The following is a 24,447-nucleotide window of genomic DNA, read 5'->3' as shown; positions in this document are numbered from 1 at the left end:
ACTAACGTTACCAACAGCAAAAAATATACCTGGGGGAATAGTCTACGACCCGATAGCACACAAGGGCAGAGTAACAAGCTCAATCCCCTTGCCGACTCCTTGACAATAATCCAAGGTTTACCGACAAGTGACCCCAGGCTCCTCGACAATAATCCGAGGTTTACCGTTTGTAATACGTGCATATCTAGCGTCTTTCCCAATGAAGGAGGATTGATCCCCTCACTGGTTCGGACACGGTCTCGTGCTTCTCCTTTAAGAGGAGCTTTCCCAGAGTACAAATGAAACAGTTGGATTTATCCTACCACAAGATAAGCTACTTGTTTGGTTTTGCTGTCTTGGAGAGTTAATTACTCTCCTACTCCAAGACACTAGCCTGATCTATATTGGTGTTTTAGAGCCCTAGTAAATAAAAAGTTACTAAGTTGATTTTACTTTAAGCGTTAATTTTTATGGCTTTTCTTTAAGACAAAAGATAGCGGAGATGAAACTGATGGTGTGTAGACTCGACTCAAACCACTACAAAGATGCACTTAGGATGATTTATACTAATTTTCTTTTTCAATGAATTCCTTAGCTAAGAGAGTTGGAGAATGCAAAATTTATATAAAAACAACTTTCTTGGCAATGAAAATCAAAGAAACAAGCTCTTTATCTTTTTCAAAACATGCAACACATGACCACTAATTATGTTGCGAAAATGCCCTTTTCATTCAAAGACTCAAATGCCACTAAGCAAACTTTTCTTGCAAAAGAGATTTTTGGATTTTTTCCTACTTAACAAAGCATTTAAAAAATCAAAAAGCAAACCTTTACAAATCTATGAAATCAAAGCTACTTAAAAACAAATCAAAAGAAATTCACCTAATAAGCAAATCTAATGAGGCCAAAACTTACAAGGTATGATCCCAGGATGTTTTACTCAGTCGTGATCTAACTAAGGACTAGTCAATGCAGAATAAAAAACTAGACAAAAACAAACATAAAATCTTTTGTTCTTTTTTGTAAAATGAAATTCACAGTTCAATCAACAAACTCTTCCGAGATTCGGCAAAGAGACAAAACAAAGGTAGATGTCTCACAAGGGTAGATTCTATGAAAGGTCCGACTCCTAAGAAGACTGCAAATACCAGGGAGATCCAAGGTTTTACGACTTCTAAAGCCAAAATCACTACAGGACCAATGCAAAAATCAAACCCTAAGGCAAAATCTCTATGAATTCCACTAAAACACTTGACACTGACGAAACAAGTTCAGATGAAGATCTCTAGTAGGTAACCAGTGGATCTGGGTGGAAAAAACAAATTAAAAGCAAAATCTAAGAGGCAAAAAGGAGAAAATTGAAATTTTCTCAATTTTGACAGGGTACGCAGGCAACCTGTTTACACAGGTGCGGGTACGCTCTGTGCACACAGTCGCAGTGCGTACAAGTACGCACTGTGCTGAACTCAGAGGCTGCGTACTTCTAGCAAAACTAAGAAAAACTAAAAACTAATTTAACCCTAAGCTAGCCCACCCAAACACACAGTCAGACAACCAAAAACCAGAAAGAAAAAGACTTTTCTCAGATCAAAGTTTCAGACAAAGGAAAAAACATTCACATCAATGGAGTTCCCCAGTATGGTCGCCATTTTGTCATGCGGAAAGAGTCAATTTTGCGGACAAAACCAACCTCCCTAGAAGCTTAAGGCTTTCTAGTGACAAACAAGACAATTAAGAACAATCCTTCTCTAAATATGCATTTACCATATAAGAAACCAAGTGTTTAGATCCTACCTGTAGTCCAACGCTATTGTAGTAGTCCAGCCTCGTTGATCCAGATGAGCTCCTCCTTCTCTTCGAAACCTGCATTCACTAACAATCAAACGATTAAATAGCACCTGAATATCTCATAAAATAAAACATATTTAACATACAGACCAAGGAGTATATGAAACAACTCATAAATAACAAATTGTTGAGAAGAATGGACTTATTTGTATTAATAGGAAACAAAAGAAACCATTACAACCTAAGCCTTGGTGTTGTGCAAGTTCCTCCCAGGGTCCAGCAAGAGTTTTCCTTTACTTTGATCAGCTCACCCACTTCCAAATGAAACAAGAAGGATGACAATCTCTCCTCACAAGCTTCTACAAGGAAGTCCTAATCTCAGCAACATCTACCCTTAGGAATGTTCAGCTTTCAACCTCCCCTCCCTCTGGCCCAATGCATGTATTTATAGTGCTGTAGAGGAAGTTAATCAGGTCCACCATCAATGGGATAAGCCCCTCTTTGGGTGGGTTAGCTCCCCTCTTGATGGGATAAGTTCCTCTTCCATAGGGATACATGAACCATCTGGTGGCGCTCCATACACGTCAAACAAGCTTCTAGAATGCTCTAGAAATGACCACAAGTAACGTTTTTGGAGTGAAACTTGCGCCTTTTGACCTTTACAGGAGTACGCACCCATTGCTTTACAGACAGAGCATACAAGTACGCAGGTATTGTGAACTTGGGTTGCGTACACGCAGGTAAGGCTAAGAGAAACTGCGTACCAGAGATAATTGATTTTAAATGACTTTTCTCTCTTTCTTGGAGTTTGACATGGAAAGCAGAGGCATGAGACTTGCCAAGGAGGATAGTATGACAGTTGATGGAGCCATACTAATTGCAAATAGTCATGGTGACATTTTTTAGTGTAACAAGGGATATTTTGCAGGAGATGTCTTCAAGGCACATGAAGTCCATACTTAGGGGAACATAATGCAAGTGTTTTTAAGTTATGTCACTGCTCACAGGTCCCGGAATGAGTCCTCCAAAGTGCGGGAAAGGGGTAACAGGGACGGTGACCAATGGTGACAAATTACTGTGTAACAGATGCCCCCTAAAGCATGAGGCCCGAGAGAGAGAGAGGGGTGAAATGCTTTACAAGAACACATGCAGCTGCCGCCGGAGAATCTGCATAGAGAGATACAACTGATAGCTCAAGTACATGATATATGTGGTATGGTCGCAGCCATCCATAACAGAGTACATAATAATCTAGATCCATGGTATGGGCGCAACCATCCGGTTAGGATCGATGAATAGACTCAGGTATGGTCGCAACCATCCAGTGAATGAGTCATGTAACAAGAATCCACAAAATCACAGCCTGGATTCCAACAGACAAAATCCAGGGTCTTGCGCTCCATCTCGACCTGAACAAAAGTACAAGTTCAAGCATGCGAATATATGAGCTGAAGTCGAACATGCATGAACATCGTCTGATTACCAGTCAATAATGAAAACTGTTAACAGACGCGAGAGGTACCACCAATAATGACAATGGCCCTCAATGTACTATAGGTACAATCTACGGTTTGCGAATTAGTGAGCTGGCGTCGAACACCCGTAGAATCATTCGATCAGAGGCCAATGATGAAAACCTCACGTCGAACACGAAGAACCTGCCATTGAGGCATGCAGGCTCCAAGGCACCGGAAGGGAGTCCCTAGATTAGCTTCCTGGATAATGAGTTGAAGTCGACAGGAAGTGACCTTGATCGAAGGTGGGCCATAGTGTTTCCCACATCATCGACACGAGACAGAGAAAAAATATTGTGGTGGATCAAAATTGTGTGAGCTATCAAAAAGAGGTTGTTACTCTGCAGAGGTCAACTTCTCTTGAACATATCGGCGGAACGACAGCGGAATTGGCAGTATTTGACATCAATGGATCAGAGGTCATGGTGACGAGGCAATGAGCAGATCAGAGGTCAAACAGGATTACCCAAATCCATGGAGGCAAGTGAAAAATGAGACGAGATATCCCCACCCAGACACGAAAGCAGACAAGTGCCATGTTCAAGAGCGACATACTGCCGACACGACAATAATTATGGTTCCATTTTCCCCTACCATTTCTGGCGAGTACCCCAATTATTTTTATTTACAAGCTTGATGGGGATAGCATATGCTTGTAACGTCATCTTGACAGACTCCAATGTCATTAAGTTTTAACGAGTCTGACAAAGGAAAAACTCGGCGTCTTTTCATGTTTAGAGAGTTTGAAAAGACTGCGGAAAAGAAAACTCCAAGGGTGTCCTTTTTCGTAAAGTTGTGTCTCTCGAGCCCAAAAAAGTATAAAACAATGCTCGAAAGAACCGCCCGACCATTTCGGTCGAGGAGTACTTTTCATAAGTATTGATTTCGACCTGAAAAAGTAAAAAAGCGATCGAAACCACGTCGTTTCGAAACCGTTAACGAGCCTGAAACAACAAAGGTCCGACGATCTTTTCGTTTTTACACAGTCGGAAAAGAGTTTAAAGACGACTGCCTCTTATTTACGTTTAACGAGTCAAGAGGGATAACTCGGCGATCTTTTCATGTTTAGCGAGTCAGAAAAGAGCTGAAAGATGACTCCATAGTGACTTTTTCGTGTATTTACCGAGTCCGAAAAAGTATAAAATATAACTCGTTTCACCATCGAAGTTGCGTAAAAGACCTGTCACTGTACAAGAAGCAATCGTAAAATCCATTTTCGACCACAAATATATTAAAATATTCAAAAAATAACTTTTTAAACCTAAAAATGAGTCAAAAAGTCTATAAATATGGTGAAAATGTAAAAATAGAATTACTTTTTACTTTTTACCTCTTGAATAGTAGTGGTGGTCCGTTTGGGGGGCGAACTTCAGGCGGTGATTACAGCCAATCCGTGCAACCATTCGAGATTTCGTCGGTTCCAGGTAAGAGGCGCTTCCTTTGGCTTTATTTCCATTCCTTTTTTATGCATTTTGTCCCCTGATTGAGCCTCTGTAAGGAGGAATTTGAAATTTAGGGCCACGCCCCATTGGCGCGGGTATCCGGCACGGGTCTGCGCCAATGGGGTGATTTACCCAAAGGTGCCGCGCCATTGGCGCGACTGTTTTAGAAACAGTCGTGCCAACCGCGCGACCTAATTTTTACCTTGAATTTCATCATTATTTTTGAAATTTGTCTGGTTTGTAAGCTTACCAGTGTTCCAATAATGACTTATTCATCCTTGTGGGTGCATGAAACAAGCTAAAATGGTGGTGGAATGGAAAGAACGGGAACATGATGCTGTAGATGCCTTGGCCATCGAGGATGAGGGATGTATGAACGCTTTGAGGGACTGTGGTCTCAAGAAGTTCTTCCTCACATCTTATCTGCGAGCTCAGCCTGAGTTATTGCAGTTCATAGTGGATGCTTGGGATGTTGATGACCAGTATTTCGCTTACGGGACCAAACCTTAGAGTTGGACGTGTTCGATGTGTATTTCATTACTGGGCTATCACGGAGAGGGGCGAGCCCTATTTTGACCAGAAGCAGACCTTCCGGAGAGAAGATAGGTGAAGTGAAGGCCCGAGTGTGTCCAGAGGCACAATTTGGGAGAAACAGTGCCAAGGTGGATATCGCCACCATCCAGGATTTGGCTCTTAAGGTGATATTGTTCACCATCACGCGTGCAGCTGGGGTACAGGCGCCCCATGAGGCGAGCAAGAATCATCTGTTACTAGCGACAGAATGCCTCAGCCCCACCATCTTTGACTGGGCTACAGCGGTGACTACCAACATCAAAAGGCAGCTTACAAAGTGTAAGCGCGGAGAAGTGAAACAGTTCGGGTATGGCTCAATTGTGGTGTCGTTCTTCTTGGAACGATTACCCCTCTTTCAGATGCAGGGAGCTGTAGTGGCTGATCCATCGCCACGAGAGCCTAGGATGACACGCTGGGCAGCATTGATGCCCAGAGGAGGAGGGGGCCAGCAGATGTCTTGGCGGCCCGAGTTCTTTATATGGCTCCGTCGTCAGCTGATCGTAGTGAAGGATTGGCCATACACGGGGACTAATTTCATGGGGGACCCAGACCTCCCACTGCCAGAGGAAGAGGAATGGGATGAGGAGCTGGGTATGATTTCTTCATTTTTTGATGTTTTATGTATTTTCATTTTTTTTGTTAATACATGCATGTTCTGATAACAGTCATATGTACATGCAGATGTAGGCCCAGAGCGACCAGCCGGCTTGTCTCCTATAGCGCGTAGGGGTCAACCCGCAGCCGACCCTCAGGCAAGGGGTGCCGTGGGGGAGGAGCTGGTGCAGAATCTCGAGGGACTCACCCAAGGGATTCCGGGTTACGCTAGGCTGGCGGACATGCCCTTTGCATACCAAAGGCACACAGTGGGAGTGCCGACTCGTATCCATCGTTTGTTGAGATGATTGGTGCGTGCGGTGACGTGCTATCATGAGCACCACCACGACTAGACTTCTAGGCTTCTTTCATGCATATTTTTGAGGGACATGTGGTCCCATGATCTATCACGATGAACATGTATTATTTTTTGGACTATGTAACGCACACGGTGCAAAACATTATGACACACACATATATATACATATGCCTATGGTTTATTATTGTGCTTTTATGTGCTTGCTTGTATAATGTTTTGATTATAAATTACGCAAATGTCTATCTAATACATGATTAGCCAATGCATCAGATAATGTATTTAATCGTCGTGGAATATGCTGATATGTGATAAAATCAAAGTTCCTTTCTAACAATATCACACGTAAATACAACCTTAAAATGCGATGGTCTCTGACGGAATATCGCCCGTTGAGCTGGTGGACGACAAGTTGAGAGTCTAGGTTCACTACCAATGCACGAATGCCGAGATTAATTGCTTCAGCAAGTAGCTCAATTACAGCACAATATTCGGCGACATTGTTAGTGGTACGACCCAAACACACACCTTGAAAATCTATCAACTCGCCATGAGGATCATAGATCACCCACACCGCAGAGGACAAGTTGCGAGTACTGCGGCAGGCACCATTAGCGAAACCAACATGAGGTGCGTCAGACATCTGCACAAGAAGCGAAAGACATAATAAGCGGCAGTCACGCCTTTAAAACTGACACACATACACACAACACACCTGCTAAAGTACATGTATGTACAAAATAAAGTGTACAAGCATCATGCATAGTACTTTTTCAAGTACAGCCCGTTTCGGGGCTTCCCGAGAGGGTTCCCTTCATAATCAATTAGCTCGTAGGCCCCTTTTTGCAAAACTTTCTTGACAATGTAAGGGCCTAGCCACATAGTCTCGAGTTTTCCTGCTCCCAGCTTATCGTTTGCCTGATCATATAGCAGGACTAAATCTTCCTCAACAAAAGAACGTGGATGGACAGTCTGATCGAAGTGAGTCTTGACTCGCTTCTTTTGTGTTTCGATGGCCAAAAAGGCTAGGCGACGGGTCTCATCTAGCCGTTCCAGGTAAAGAAGGTGTTCTTCTAACGGAGTAGTGTTGGGAAGTAGCTTGACAGCCAATTTTAATGAAGGGATTTCGCACTCGATTGGAAGGGTAGCCTCTAGTCCATAAACTAGTTGAAATGGAGTGAAACCGGTGGCATCCTTCACGGAGGTTCGGTAGGCCCACAAGGCAGGGAACAACATCAAATGCCAGTTAGACTTATGCATGCCAACGGTACACTGAAGCATTGTAACCAAAATCTTATTGATAGCTTCAACTTGGCCATTGGACTGAGGGTAGTATGGAGTCGAACTATCGTGCTGTAAGCCTAGCTGGGTTGTTAGTTCCGTCATCATATGATTACGGAAATGCTTCCTGTGATCAGTGACGATGGCTTGAGGGACGCCGAATCGCGAGATAACATGGTTGAATAAAAATTGTGCCGCTGTGTGACTGTCTTCAGTTAATGTAGGCATCGCCTCGGCCCATTTAATAAAGTAATCGATGGCAACGATAATAAACCCATGCCCCCCGGCCGAGCGAGGGTTACAGGTCGTATAATCAATGCCCCATTTTGCAAAAGGGCTGACGGTGAAAACAGGGTGCAATGGAGCGGGAGGCGCTCGCATCTTCCGCTGGTATATCTGGCACTCATGACAAGAGCAAACGGCAAGAATGAAATCCTTAAAGATAGAGGGCCAAAAGTAGCCAGCACGGAGGATTTTTTGGGCAGTAGCATATCTGGACAGGTGACCACCACAGGCACTAGAGTGGCAGTCATTCAAGACACGCTCAGCTTCCTCGAGAGTTAGACATCGGCGGAGAACAGAGTCGGCGCCGAGGCGATAAAGTGTGTCCCCAATGATACGGTATGGTTGAGACTGATGACGAATCCTTCGCCGAGCGTCTTTGGACACGCCGGGGCGAAAGGAGGACGTTTGCAGATATATAATGATATCCCCGTACCAGGGATCGAGGGTGCTAATGAGAAATAAAGTCTCATCCGGAATATGATCCTCTGAGTGAGAGGGCGGGGAAGAAGATGGCAAAGAGCAAAGTAACTCAGCAAATACAAGGGATTTCTTGGACTTGGCAGTGGTAAATTCCAAGTCGAACTCTTGGAGGATGACAATCCACTTTGAGTACTTGCCCCCCAGCAACTGGCGTGACAAAATATACGTCATGGGGTTGCAATCAGAAATCACGGTGGTAGTGCGCAGCAGAATGTAATGACGGAAGCGTTGGACAGCACAAATGACGGCCAAAGCCAACTTCTCGACATAAGCATATCGAGTTTCCGTGTCTAAAAGATTGCGGCTGAGATAATATACAACATGCTCAGTGTCATCATCGTCAGTTTGAACGAGAACCATGCCGATAGTGGTGTCGGCGGCAGCCAAATACAGAGTGTAGTCACGATGATAGTTCGGAGGACGGAGCAATGGAGCAGAAACAAGGAGACCCTTGAGACGCTCAAAAGATTCCTGAGTGATGGTATCCCAATGAAAAGGGACATCTCGCTTTAGTAACCGTGTGAAACCTTTAGCCACCTCGGCATAGTTTGGAACGAATCGTCTTAGAAAATTTGCTTTACCCTGCAAGCCTTGAAATTGCTGTAAAGAAGTAGGGGGAGGAAGATTTACTATAGCCTCGAATTTAAGGGGATCCAAACGGATGCCCTCGCGGGAGACGACAAACCCGAGAAGTTGACCAGATTCAACACAGAAGACACATTTGTGAGGATTGAGTCTGATTCGATAGTGTCGACAGCGAAGAAAGATATCGCGAAGGTGAGTAGGGTGGTCCTGACGTTTGGCTGAATGAGCTGGGAGATCATCCAGGTATGGCTGTACAATGTGTCGAATGTCATGAAAAGCATAGGACATTGCACGTTGGAAGGTAGCACCAGCATTTTTGAGACCGAAAGGGAGCTTCTTATAGGAAAAAGTGCCCCATGGACAGATAAAAGTGGTCTTGTGTTGATCAGCGGGAGCAATATTGATCTAGTTATATCCAGAAAAACCGTCCATAAAAGAGTACATTTCGCTTCCAGCACACTCGTCAATAATTTGATCAATGAATGGTGTGGGGAAATTATCTTTAGGACAGGCCCGATTAATATCACGATAATCGACACAAACACAGATTGTACCCTGTTTTTTATTCACAGGTACGATATTGGAGACCCAATCTGTGAGTGGGATAGGATAAATAAAACTGGCTTTAAGAAGCTTCTCTACTTCCGCCTTAATAGCTGCACCTTTCGGGGGTGTACAGGGCGTAAATGTTGACGAACAGGCTTAGCACTTGGGTACGTGATTATCTCATGCACCACTATCCTAGGATCAATGCCGGGCATTTCTTCGTAGGACCATGCAAAGACGTCACGAAATTCGCAAAAAAGATTGGTATAGAGTCGAATCTCCTCCGGAGTACAAGTGACTCCAATGTGAAGATGTTCAACAATCCCTGGTTTCACAGAGATGTCGATGGGCTGGGTTTGCGTAATGTTTGCCATATTTCCTTCAGAGAACACTTGATAAACTTGGATAGGTGTTTGAAGGGTTTGAAATGGGAGACAAGGAGCAAACCACTCGAGACAAGTAAGCATATCTTGATGGGCGGGAAGAAACGAGGAACGATGGTGAGAATCATGCCAAGGAGGTTCCTCGAGAGACATAGTCTCAATAATGGCTTCGTCGGAAGGGAATGTTTCTTTTAAAGGGTCCGAAGAAGTCTCATCTACAGGCCATGAGGATGGAGTGAACGAGTGGAGAACCTTACTCAAAGGAGCAAGTTCAGAAGAGGGAGCCGATGCAGCAATGGTTTCGACATAGTTGAGCTCAGCAGGACTCAACGGCATCTGGTCGCCCCAAGAATCTACTTGGTCGGTGGGAGGGAGAATCCATAGATCAGAACAAGTAGTAATCATATTGACGGAAGCGACGTTAAGAGGTGGGAGCGGAAAAACACCCATGAGGGCGGGATCTTTGAAAAGCTTGGCTCCCAGACTTTCAGATGATTTGGAGGTATGCTCCACAAAAGGGATGTTGCCTTCAGAAGAGGAAGTGAAGAATGACAACTGGTCTACGGTAACAATCTTCCCTTGATGAGGGAAACGGATGATACGAAACAAAGATGAAGCTACAGCTTGCATCACATATATCCAGCTACGTCCGAGAAGGAGGTTGTAGGTAAGACTAGCATCAACAACTTCAACTTCCATTTCGACCGTCTTCCCTTCCAAAGAGATGGGCAAATGTTGGAGTATACCATAAGGACGGGATGCTCTTCCATCAAAAGCTTCCAAGGTTGTGGGAGACTGGCTCAGCGTCGGAGATCCAATAGCTTTCCAACTGGCAACAGACATGATGCAAGTTGAAGCACCTTCATCAATGACTGTACGATGAATCGTTTTGGAATTAATAATAACCTGTATGAGGAATGCGATTTGGGGAGGCAGTCTTTGTGTATGGCGTTCCAAGTCAAAAGTAATCAAATCCGAGTCGGCCGGGTCTATGCCACCGATAGCGGATAGCAAGGACTTCCTCTGAGAAGGGCAGCTCTGGAGAACTTCTAAAGCAGACATAGTCGATGGAGTCTGAGCTAAGTCCTCAACGATATTGTAGTGCTGTGCAGCATGAGCATTTGGGTTGTAAGAAGATTTCCGGAGTACTCCTTTTGGAGGGGGTCGAATAGGCGTCTCAGTACTAGGTCTCTCGATGTGGAGCGGGCCTGAACTGAACGGAGGAGCACTAGAGGGGACCTCAGGCTCTTTCCCGGCAGATGACGGATAATCTTTTGTTCGAGTACTGATGTGGACAGGTATCATTCCAGCCATAAATACTTGAGAACCGAAGGAAGAGGGAGGTTGAGAGGGGTCAGCCACCATTTGAGTTTGTTGCGAGGGAAAGGGTTCTTTGAGCACCGCAGGAGTCCCGGGAGCGCCTTTCAACAAACGACTAACTTCGGATCACCTAGGGTAGTCTTTGGTATAGTGATATTCATCATAGATAAGACAAGGATACTTGGGTTTGTGCTTGGCACCTTCCTTGGGCGGAGGTTTAGGGGGGTCCTGTTTAGGTTGATCTGGCTTATTCTTCGCTTTCCCTTTCTTCTTTCCTTTCGAGGCTTTGTTTGCCGTAGTGGACTGGACGGCATTGACCTCGGAAGTAATATTCGAAGTGGGTGTTACCTGAGAAGTGTGTTCATTCGAAGCATTTGATTTTTGCTTCCCAGGGTTCGCGGAATTTTTATTCGAGGACGAATTAACAGAACCAATAATACCGTCAACAGTTGATGTTGGTGGGGCTTTGGATGTTCCTGGTCTCGGGGCATCAGCCAGATAATCATACAATGTACCAGACTGAGAATAAACCAAGTCAAGGTACTGAGCGCGTGCGATAGCTTGCTCTTCAGTGACACACGCTCCCATGGCAATGTCCCGAGCTATTGGAGGAACGAACGAAGTTGTAAACCAATCGGTAAGAAGTTGGTCGGGAATCCAAAATTTGATCATACGTCTACGCCGTCTCCATTCATGGATATGATCAGAGATATGCGTAGTCGTTGTCTGTCTTAAGGATGTCAGGAGGTGTGTACCCGTTTCATATTAAATGGGCAGCTGAAAATGAGTGAGGAATGCCATAGCCAACGAGTTGAAATCTTGAAAGGATCTGTGAGTGAGCTCAATATACCACTTAGCTGTAGAGCCAATGAGAGTCCTTTGAAAAAGGCAAAGCTGAATCGAATCATCAAGCCACGAATTGGATGAACACCATAAGTGATAGGTCATGACATGAGCTTGTGGATCTTCATTAGCTTTACCATCGAATTTTGGACAGTCACCGGGAATTTTCGTTGGAACCAGAGGCCAATACAGATTATGGAGAATAGGATCATTGGTCAGTTTGGACACATTCGGTAATTCTAAAGTCGCTAAGAAAGGTAACTGAGGATTGAAGGACATCTGGGGTTGTTGGTAAGATGGAGCACCAGGGTTCCAACCAACTAGCGGTTGCCCCCATGGGCTTGGTCCAGACGGATTTGGCCCCATAGGGTTTTGTCCGTAGGGATTTAGGTTCTGCCCCCCAGCGTTCCATGGATTACCAAACTGTCCTGCAGGAGCACCATACGGTTGCGGATAATTCTGATAAGGATTCGCCTGCAGTTGTTGATAATTTTGATATGGGGCAAACGAAGGTTGCCCTTGAGGTTGCTGGTAACCATACGGTGGCTGGACTCCAAACTGAGTTTGAGAAACAGGCTGAGTTTGATAGACTGGTTGGGATTGAATTCCAACTTGCATTTGAAGACCGGATGGGGCCTGGGGTCCAGCCTGGGGCAAAAAACCGGGTTGAGCAGCGCCAGAAGGATGTCCTGTAGGTTGGGCTATCTGGCCGGAAGGATGACCTTGTTGATATTGAGGTTGGCCCACCTGCCCAGAAGGTTGTACTTGCTGGGGGTGGAGTTGTTGTTGCACAACTGAAGGTTGTCCTAACGGACCAGATGGCCGAGTGGGCTGGGCAGTTGGTTGGCCTGATTGGATTTGAGGCTGGCCGACTTGCCCAGAAGGTTGACTATACTGGACGATGGGCTGACCATGTGGTTGAGCAGCTTGTCCAGATATTGGACCATACTGGACATTAGGTTGGTTTGGGTGAACATATGATTGACCAATTTGTCCAATAGGATAACCTTGCTGGATACTAGGTTGGGCTTGTGGAACAGAAGATTGACCTGAGTTACCAGAAGGTTGAGCATAAGAGGTGAAAGACGGACCACCAGAGGCGAAAGGTTGTCCCTGGAAGGGTTGTCCTTGTTGGTCTTGATGAGGTGGTCTTTGAGATTGCGCAGACGATACTTGGCCACCATGATAAGAGGTGGGGCCCCAATCAATTGATAGCGGAACTGAAATCTCAACAGTCGGTTGAGATGACAAAGGCCTACCAAGATGTGGTAAATAATGATCGTATGGCCCCTCTGCTGGGACGTTTGACGTAGGATCAAAGACTCCGAATAAAGAGGCTGAAGGACGACTGAAAATAGGAGTCGAAGAAGCTACACATACCATTGGAACGGTTGGGATTGAGGTAACAGACGTACTGCGACTTTGTGGAGTAAAAGGCTCCGTGGTGGGAAAAGCGAGTTGTGACCAAATAGAACTCGTGAAGGGAGTTCCAGAGGACATAACATCCTTTAATGCTTTATAGCCGGGAGGTAGTCTCCCAGTAGTAGGGGTACTACTAACAAGTATAGGTTCTGTTGCGGTGGGAATTTCACCGCTCGTCGCAACGGATTCTTCAATCGAAGTAGGGGATACGTCCTCCATGTCGGAAGAAAATAGTGGGGCTGAAACACGAGGGGAAGTGTATTCCCAAAAAGGGATACCATCCTCAGAAGGTTCCCAAACAAGGTTCCAGTGAAACTCGTAAGTCTCGTCACCTGGAGCACGAGAATTAATCGGTTGTATACTCAGAATAACAGGAAGAGTTTCACTCACAACCGGTATCTCGGCAAAGGAAGAAGACGAAATTGGTAATTCCGCCAGGATGAAAACTTCACAAAATCCTAGGGAATCTAACGAGACAAGACCCTACTCAAACTAATGCAAACAAGATCTAACCGGGTAAATGTGAATCGTGGCCGAATAAATTTTAAGACAAAGGAACTGAACTTGACCTTTTCATGTTTTAAGAGTCGAGAAAAGGACAAAAAGATGACTCTAGTCTCCTTCGAATATTTAGTGAGCCCGAAGTGACAAATGCTCAGGTGAACCTTTTCTTTTAGGGAGTCCGAAAAGGGTCAAAAGTGACTACTCTGGAGAACTAGGCAAAAGGTTTACCAAACAATCCGTAAAACTGCTTATACACCTTGGCAATCAGATGAAAACCAAGGACTTCCCATACGGCAGTCAATCTTCCCGAATGCTGTGTTCAGTGCATTACGGCTTGTAAGGCGGCAGACACGGCTTCCTGTGGATAAAGGATGATAACCTAGTGGGGTCTCCACATATACTCGACGGTACGTGGGAGCACAAATCCGTGCTAGACCACTATCGAGTCACAAAAGGAGGAATCACCCAACCATAATGTGAAACAATAGTGACTAGGTTTAACGACGCCGGAACACGTCTCTAGCCTAGACCTCTAGAATGTATGCGTTAAGTTCCAATGCGTTTTTAGATTCATTCAGTTCATTTATAGTTGATCTTTGATTAGGTTTCAGTTTTTAGGTCCTACCGTATGTGATCTCTCACAATTTCCTAAATGCAAGCTATATGCCAAAATATATCATTCCATTCAATGAATGCTAACTACAGAAGAGTTGAGATCTTTCAAATAAACAAAATGATCATCAAATAATCAACAAAGATTCTAATGCAGCTAATAGCAATAAATGAAACTTTTTCTTTTCTTTTGTTTTTAAAAGTGACTAATTGCTAATAACAGTGAAGAATGCTAACTAATGCAATGCAAAAAGATCGTTTGTTTTTTTTTAATGGCATAATGCACTTAAACAAATTTTGAGAGATGATAACAAAGAGTAAACAGACAAATTTCACTCAATGAAAATAGAACCAAGTCTGAAACACCAAGACAATCTGTCAAGCCAAGGAGAATCACAAAGACCTCAATGAGCTATGTGATCTAAGCCCAAACGAAGCCAAGTGAAATCCAAACGATCAAGAGGTGGATTGCTTGAAGCACACAATAAAAAGTTCTGACAACCACTAGACAAGTGAAAAAAAACAGCCAAGAAGTCGACTGGACAATCAAAGAACCAAAAACTCCCACGGAAGGCTCGATGTACAAAGCCACTAGATGCTCTAGGGCTGGGATATGAGATCGATGGAAAGAGGCAAACACCCGAAGGATGAAGGTCAAAAACCAGTCAAACAGAGCTCTGACACACTCCAGTAGTTGAAAAAGATGTGAAAAGATAGAAATCTGAGTTTAGAAGGCTTCCAAACAAACAAACTGGCAAAGTTCACAGGACTGGCGCGACTGTCAGTCTGTAACTCGCGCTATTAAAGGATTAGCGCGAGTTGCTTTTGTGCAACCTGCGCCCACTGGCGCGACTGTCAGGTAGAAAAACGCGCTAATAAAGTTTGCTGGCTTAAAAATAAATCAAGCAGTCCAGGGTCTGATCGACAGTATCCAGACAGATCAAGTAGCAAGAAACAACTTAAAAATCTAACCCAGAAATCTTATTTAAGCAAGAAAACAAAAGAAAACCAAAGTGCAAGACAAACTCCAAGCTGTTCGGTTCGTAAACCAAACCGGAGATTGATTGAAGTGGCGTTGATCTACTTCGCTAATGTATCTGAGCAATAGCGTTTCGAAGGCTACCTGGCCGTACTTCAGGCTCCGTCCAAAGTTTACGAATCAAACAACAAATAGCCTCCCCAGTCGAGTCGCCAAATTGTTGGAGAGGTAAATCCCCTCTACGGACAGAGGCGATCCCACTAGCCCAAAATGGGTCTAGCAACAATCAATCAACGCTACCATGCAAGTTCCTAGTTGCAAATTGAAAGTGGATTATGAGAACCAACTTGAAGTCCAATGCTAGTGTCGTGGAAGAGTTGATACTCCCATTCCCTTGCTCCAGCAGGTCACGATCCTCACGATCTCTGCAAATGGATACCTGCACATGCAAAGAACGAAGCGAATACAAGCATAAAATCCACTAAATACAACCATATATCGGTCAGAAAAGATATAGATCAAACATTATCATAATGAACAATAAGATCGGAACCATAATGATAGTCGTTTATTAATGAGTAATCAACAGAGAAAAGTACAACCAAGGTTCTGACATTGAATCCCTCCTCTGGCTGGGCAAAAAGCTACATATGTCTTGCAATAAGTCTTTCTCTCTCTTTGATTATGAATGCACAACTCAGACTTCTGACAATATAATCTCCCTATGCTCCAAAACTCTTACTCTCACTCAAAAACTAGCACCATCACTAGCTTGTCAAATGCATGAGGACAAGATTTTATAGATGGAGGGGAAGAAGATACAATGAATCAAGACACCCATTATGGATTGGCATTATCCCCAAAAAGCCATTGTGGATAGATGTAAGGGATAGATGATGAATCTCGACATCCAAGAGATTAGCATTATCCTCAAAAACTTCATGATTTGAAGGGAAAAAACATTCGGGCGCGCGTTTGTTAAAAATCTTTTCCAAACTTGGTTGGCGTGGGTGTAACTCTAAGACAGAGCGCCAAGTGGCGCGCCTTCTTTTGAGGATTTCCTTCATTGGCGCGGGTAGTACATTTTGGACCCGCGCTAATGGAAAAAAGACACTTTTTAGGGATATTTTGCAGGAGATGTCTTCAAGGCACATGAAGTCCATACTTAGGGGAACATAATTCAAGTGTTTTTAAGTTATGTCACTGCTCATAGGTCCCGGAATGAGTCCTCCAAAGTGCGGGAAAGGGGTAACAGGGACGGTGACCAATGGTGACAAATTACTGTGTAACACGAACCATTGATCAAAATCATAAAAATTGGCACAAATCTTTAATATATGCTTTATGGGCAGATAGAATAATGCAGAAAGCCTCCATCGGCACTTCCCACTTTAATTTAGTTTATGGGAAAGAAGTGGTCCTTCCAACTCATTTTGATATGAATTTGAAACTACTTGTAATTTTTTTGCAAGGTATTCAATTCAGAAATATACATATTTAAAAGATGTCCATGTCTTGCAGAAAGAAAACAAATGAAATTTTCAGTTGTTCATGACCCATTTAAGCATAGTAGATTTATTTCCTTTTACTGTTTAACACACTAAAACGAATTTGTTCTGCAAAATAAATCAACCACAGATGCAAAAGAAGTTGATAAAGCAGTTCACCCCTCCTGGGCTACGTCTGCTGGGTCCAAAGCTCCCAAATGGGCTTGTCCTTGTTTTAATTAAATGCTCAAATTGAATATATAGCTGAATAGAAGCATCTACAGGTGGAATAGATGGTAAAAATGGATTCAGAACACTTGAATCCTTCAGGATTGACTACTGGTTCACCTCCAATGGATACCTGCAACCCTATACAGTCTTCACAATACTGGGCCCTAGTGGCTCCTAGAACTTTCACGGCTCCAAAACCTCTGCAATGACCTTAGATGGCTGTAAGACCTACACCAATGGCTTCAGAAGGTCGAAAATACCCAAAATCAAAAAAAAAAATCGTCCAAAACCGCCTTTCCTAGCCAAAGTTATGGCCAATTAAAGTTTCTCCAGTCTGCCCCTAGAAAAACTCCAGCTAACTGTAGTTGGAGGCCAGATAAGCCTGCCAATTTTGGAGTGGCCGCCAAATTTGGCGCTCCGCCATTATTCCCGCCAACTTGACTGCAGTTACAATAAATGCGCATGTGACCAAAAATTTCGGTTGGCCGTTAACATTGGATTTCGCGCCGGGTGGTTAGGTTCTAAGCCCACGGTTCTCTACACATGGTCATATGGTATGGGGGCTGGCCCTTAGGGGCTGGCCCCCTTCGGGCCCCGCCCAACTGAAAAGTCAAACTTTATTAACAATTTTCTCCGCCCATATAACAAATGAAACCCCGGTGGCGCGTTGGTAAGGCGTGTTTGTTGCAGAGTATAGGTCGCGGGTTCAAAACTTCGCACTCCAAAAATTTTAACATGCGCTCCACAGAGATTTGCTGATGTCACCCAGGGCCACGTGGTGGCCTTAGGGCCTGCCATGTGGCAACCTGTGATTGGTTGCCGAAAAGAAATATTCCCTGGAATATTCCAAGGAATATTCTGGGGAATATTTTTTTTTTAATTTTTTTTTGAAAAATTCAAATTTCCAATGTTACTGAGAAATTCTTCTTTTTGCCATAACTTTCTCATACGGCAACCGTTTTTCGAACCGTTCATGGCGCCGGAATCAGGAGGATGAGTGCTTTCCAATCGTTCCACTTTGAACCAGTTATAAGATTTTAACTTTTGAGCATTTTACGACACTTAGGACATGAGCACCTGATCACGCCTCCCCATTGGCAAGCTTTTGGACCCAAAAAGCCTTCAACTACCTGTTAAATAGGTGAGGGTACAGCTCCCTCACTCTGTCCACCTCCATCCACTTTGCCTTGTTCGGTTTGCTGCCTTTGAAACCAACCCGAACATAATCTACACTGCCCCTCCTTGAAGTGTGTGTCCTTCTGTCAAGGATTGTATCTTCTTTCAGCTCATCTAAGAATTCTGGCGAGAAATCTTCTATAGATGGCAGCTGAACAACACTTTCATGATCAGTAATCAAAGGAGGTTCATACAAACGTAAGTTATCCACATTGACAACAGAATACATTTGCATGTAGGAAGGAAAATCTAATTGAAAAGCATTATTTCCAACCTTCTTGAGGATTTTGAATGGACTATAACGAATAGGCTTCAACTTTTTACCTTCTCCTTGCATCCTTTCCTTACTAATGTACAACCATACCTCATCCCCTTCTTGAAACTTGTGATCGACTCTATGCTTGTCGTGTCTTTCCTTGTACTTGCCTTGACTCTTCTCAAGCTATTCTTGAATTTGCTGATGTATTTGCTGAATTCTTTCAATGAATGAACGAGCTTTGTCAATATCACTATGTCCCTCAATGGCAACATCTTTCTCAAGAATGAAATCAAGAGGTGATTTTGGCAAGTAACCAAAACAAGCTTCAAACGGTGAGGTGTTTGTGGAAGAGTGCTTGGCACGATTGTAAGCATGCTGTATGTAGTGCAAATGTTCATCCCACAGCTTGGGATGCTTGCTGCAATATCCTCTCAAGAGGTGCACAATGGTTCTGTTCACAACTTCTGTTTGTCCATCTGTTTGCGGATGGAAAGCAGTACTTTTCTTCAACTTTGTGTCCATCATCTCCCATAGGTTGGACCAAAAATTCCCCACAAATCTGGAATCCCTGTCACTAATAATGGAAGTAGGCAAACCAAAGTGAATCCATACATGATGAAAAAATAATTCAGCAGTTTGTTCAGCAATTATAGTTTTCTTACAAGGCATAAGTATACACATTTTGCTGAAACGATCAACTACTACATATAAATAATCATGTTGCTTTCTATGTTTTGACAAACCTCCTACAAAATCCATAGAGATGCTTTCCCATGGTCTAGAAGGTACCGGCAAAGGAGTATACAAGCCAAGCTTCCTATTGCTAGGCTTGCTTGTAGCACATAATGAACATCCTCTTATGAACCTTGAAACAGAATCTACCATGCGAGGCCAATAGCAATACCTCTGTAGATGTGAAACTGTTTTGCTCACACCAAAATGGCCAGCAATAAGAGAAGAATGAGCTTCTCTTATGACATTTATTCTCTCCCCTTGTGGTATACACAACTTTCCCAAATGAAACAGCAAATTGTTATGCATGTGATAGTCATTTTCCTCTACATGATTCCCTTTACTCAAGTTAGCATACACATCTTTAAAGTCATCATCAGATGCATATTGTTCTATGTAACTATCATGTACAATGGAATCATTCTTAAGTAAAGTAACAACACCAATAATAGGCCTTGAAAGCATATCAACAACCTTATTCAAAGTACCTTTCTTGTACCTTATTACCAAATGGAACTGTTGCAAGAAGCCCATCCATCTGAAGTGTCGTGACTGTTGTAACTTGCTTTGTGATTGCAAGTACTGTAAGGGCTGATGGTCGGTATGTATAACAGTTTCTTTGCCCATCAAATAGTGTTTCCACTTTTTGACGCTTTGCACCAATGCATACAACTCCTTATCATATGTAGGATAATTTACAACAGCACCATTAAAAGTTTCAGAATGAAAAGCAATAGGCTTACCATGTTGTAGAAGAACTGCACCCATGGCATAATCACTAGCATCGGTTTGTATCTCAAATGGCTGTCTCAAATCCGGTAATACAAGGACCGGAGCTGAACTAATCTTTTCTTTCAAAGATTCGAAAGCTTTTTGCTGCTTGCCTCCCCATTGGAAAGCATGCTTCACACTTGTCACTGCATGCATAGGAGCTGCTATAGAAGAGAAGTTAGAGATGAACTTCCTCCAATATTGAGCTGCACCCAAAAAACTTCTTACCTCTGTTATGGATTTGGGAGTAGGCCAATTCACAATAGCCTCTATTTTAGCAGGATCTATTCTCAAAGCACCTCCTCCTACTATGTGTCCCAAATAAACCAAAGAAGTCTTTCCAAATTCACACTTTGACATTTTAAGAAATAACTGATTCTTCTTCAAAACATCAAGTACTTTCCTAACATGCATGACATGATCTTCTCTAGACTTGCTGAAAATTAAGATGTCATCTAAGTAGACAATAACGAAATCATCAAGAAAAGGACGCAAGACATCATCCATTACCCGCATGAAATTTTCAGGTGCATTGCACAAACCAAACGACATCACAAGCCACTCAAAGAGTCCTTGTTTGGTTTTAAAGGCTGTCTTCCAAATGTCACTTTCTTCAATTCTTACTTGATGATATCCACTACGCAAGTCTAACTTAGTGAAATATCGAACATCTTTCAGCTGGTCTAGCAAATCATCTATCCTTGGAAGTGGGTAACGATTCTTTACCGTTATCTTGTTCAAGGCCCTGAAATCAACACACATACGCCAAATGCCATCTTTCTTTGGAATCAATACAATCGGTGACTCACATGGCGAAGTACTTGACCTTATGAAACCCTTGTCCAACAAGTCCTTGATTTGCTTCTTTATTTCAACATTCTCCATAATAGACATGCAATACATGCCTATGTTTGGAAGAGGACAATCTGGATGCAAATGGATTTCATGCTGAATCTCCCTCTTAGGAGGCAAACCTGTTGGCTCCTGAAACATCTCATGATATGCATCAACTACATCATACAATTCTAACTTAAGTTTTGGATCACAATTGTCAAATGACTCATGATTCACATCAACCTTGGGCTTAATCATAAGAAGAAAAAAATTCTTACTTGAATTGACCAGCCTTTTTACCTATCCTGCATTCACCATCGCTATATTTGTCTTCTTGCGATGAGCTCTAACAATGAACTCCTTGCCATCTTTGAAAAGATGATATTTGTTTTCATGGCGATGAAAGATAGCTTTCCTGTCAAACAAGTAAGGACTTCCCAAAACGATTCCTACTATATCAAAAGGTACCACATCAAGTTCAACTGTGTCAATAAAATGTGCAGTAATTGCAAAGCGCAATGTGCACTTTCTTGAAACTTGTAAGTTTGCATCCTTGCAAATCCATCCAAGTGGATATGGCTTCGGATGTGGAACGGTCTCAAGTTTAAGCTGCTTGACCAAGTCCTCTGATATAAGGTTTGCTTGTGACCCACTATCAAAAAGTGTGTCAATTTTAGTATGTTTTGAAATCACCCTCACATGAAACAGTTCAATTCTTTCTTCCTCATTAGGAGCTTGTACATGGCAGTTTGAGGTACTAGTGCTGGCTTGAGTTTCAATTTCTTTTCCCTTCAAGTTTTTCAAACCCATGGCTGCAATTTTGGTTTCATCACCTGAATCATCCCCTAAATCCTGTGGTATAGATGTAGTAGCAACAATTTTCTGTTTCCCTTTGGATTTGTTAAATTGAGGTCTTTTTTCAGGATGTAATTTCCAACAGTTTTTCTCCTCATGGCTAGATTTAGAACAGTGTTTACAGATCACTTTCTCACTCTCTTGTTTGACATATGCATTCTTTTTTCCCTTTCCCTTGGAGGTTTTCTCTTTGTTTTTCCCCTTGGGGGGCTTGTTTCTACCCTCTTCAAATGTGTTTTTTCCCCTTGCCTCTAAATGGGTAGCTTGGACACAAACCTCGTCCAGGATAGTAGGGTTAAACATCAAGATGGTGTGTCTAAGGTAACTATGCAAGCCACCAATGTATTTCAGCAAGGTTTCCTGGGTCTGTAAATCTACCCCTAACAAGAAAGCTCTTCTCCTGAATTCTTGGGTGTAGCCTTGGACACTCTGACCCTTAAGTTGTTTGAAATTTTGCCAATTCATAATGGCTTTCTGCATGTGAGCAAGAGGATAAAACTGTTTTTTAATGGCTAACAGAAATTCAGGCCATGTTAAGGTAACCTTACCAAATTTCTTGATCTCCTCTTTAGTCTTGGCCTCCCACCAGACCAATGCTGCTCCATCCATTCTCAACGAAGCCAACTGAATCTTTGTGGCATCATCATGCATATTCTGGATACTCAAGTAAACTTCCAACTGCCTAATCCAGTTGTCAAGCTTTTCTGCATTCACTTCACCATTAAACATAGGTAATTCGAATTTTACATCAAGCTTCAAAAAAGGACTTTTTCCAGAGGATCTATGCTTATGCACAAAAGAAGAAGACGAGGATGAAGAGGAAGAAGGTGACGATGGGGGTGGTGGATCACCATTTCCTCCATGTCCTTTCTTGGAATTATCATCATCCTTCTTACCTCCTGAAGAGCCCTCTCCTTCATGTGGATGTTTGGACCCTTCTCCAGCCAATTTCTCATTTCTTTCTTGGTACAATATCCTCACCATTTCAGTGAGGTCCAAGAAAGCCTTTCCGAAGACTCTTTCTTCTTCTTTTGGATCCATGTCTGCAGGAATTTCTCCTTCATGTGCAGACATTCTTGAAGCTTCTGCTGAGATTCTTGAGGGTGAAATTGAAGGTGGAGGTGATGGCTCTCTGGCCTTCCTTGACTGAGGATTCTCTCGTTCTCTAGTCAACTATCCTTCCTGTTATAGACATTTTTGTGCCTCGCATCATGGAGCATGGAATGTCAATAATTACAGGGATCCTCAGTCCCTAAACATGTTGTTCTTACCCCTAAAAGAACAAGGTCATCAAACAACAGCACTTCCAATCAGTTCTCCACCTGAAAACACTTCAAAACAGGCTTATTTTGGATCATGTCAGCTGCCTAACTGAGCTTCTGCGCTGTAATGCAACTGTCCCACTCTATACCTGCGCTGGAAGTCAAAAGTAATGAAGGCTACCTGCGCTGGGCGAGATTGGCCAAGTGGCACAGTCATCCTGCAAGGTGTCAATTGCCCAGGAAGCTTCCAAACTGACACTTGGTTCATGAGATTCGCCCTGTGATGAGTAAGAGGTACTTGATCACCATGTGTAAGCAAGGATCTCCAAGTGGACTCAAGAACTGAAGATTAACTGAAGATGGAGAGGACACTAGTCAGCTATATGCCAGCCTCCAGCTGACTCATCCTTTCCTCTTCCCTCCTATATATAGAGCTCTTCTATGAGGTCTAAGGAGGCTGGAATTTTGTGTAAAGCAAGGAGGTGCTGTTGGATTACAGTTAGAGCTATTGGGTGATTGTTTTACTAGAGGTGAAGAGGAGAGTTCTTGCTGCTGGGGAGGTGCTGCTGGATTGGAGCCATCATTGGTTGTAACCTTCTCAGAACCCTGTTACTTCTATCAATAAAGTTTTGCATGTTCTCCTATATACTTGTATTGCATTGATGTATTGTATTTACATGTATATTTGATTCACTCTAATCCATGCATCAGTTATGAGTACTTGTATCTTGTAGTTTCCTCTCTCGTTTTGTGCAGGGCTTGTGTGTAGCTGGACCGGCAAAGAGATCAAGGAGCTGGGAACAAGAGACAAAGAGAGAGGATCAAGATCGACTAAGCGAAGGATACCAGGTTGGTTGATCATTTCTTCCCCCTCCCTGTACTTTCATAAAGGAAAACATCAAAGCTTTACTTTCAGTTGTTGCTAAAGACTGTCACCTTTAGAGTAGGGATAGGGTCATCCGCATCGGATACTTTTCCCCACAACAAACTGGCGACTCCACTGGGGAACCTAGTATCTTGTTGTTGTTTGTAGTATTTTGCTATTCATTTCTTGAAGAAAAGAGTACCAAATCGAAAAGCTTTTGACTATATCAAGAGCGAAGTAGAGGGACTGCTACTCTTGCTCCTTTGCTGAGCAAATTCAAGATTTAAAGAGCTAATCTACAGATGAATCTTTACTCTTTGTGATAGATCTTTATCCTCTTGATCATCCCTTAACCTGTACTTGACCTATAGATTTTTATTTCAGCAAATACAGTGCATTTTTGAGCTTTTTATGACCCGGAATTCTTAGCAGACGTAACTCTCGTAAGTCAGTGCAGGCTGTCCACAGGCAGTCTGCATTACAGCGCAGGTGCTCCCTTCGGGAACTGCGCTGAGAGTGAGATTGGCAG

This window comes from Pinus tabuliformis, chromosome 2_1 (genome assembly GCF_031772625.1).
Source record: "Pinus tabuliformis cultivar Carrire ecotype Pingquan chromosome 2_1, CPIR1, whole genome shotgun sequence".
Lineage (NCBI taxonomy): Eukaryota > Viridiplantae > Streptophyta > Pinopsida > Pinales > Pinaceae > Pinus > Pinus tabuliformis.
The sequence above is the reverse complement of the archived record's forward strand: the minus strand, read 5'-3'. Positions refer to the sequence as shown.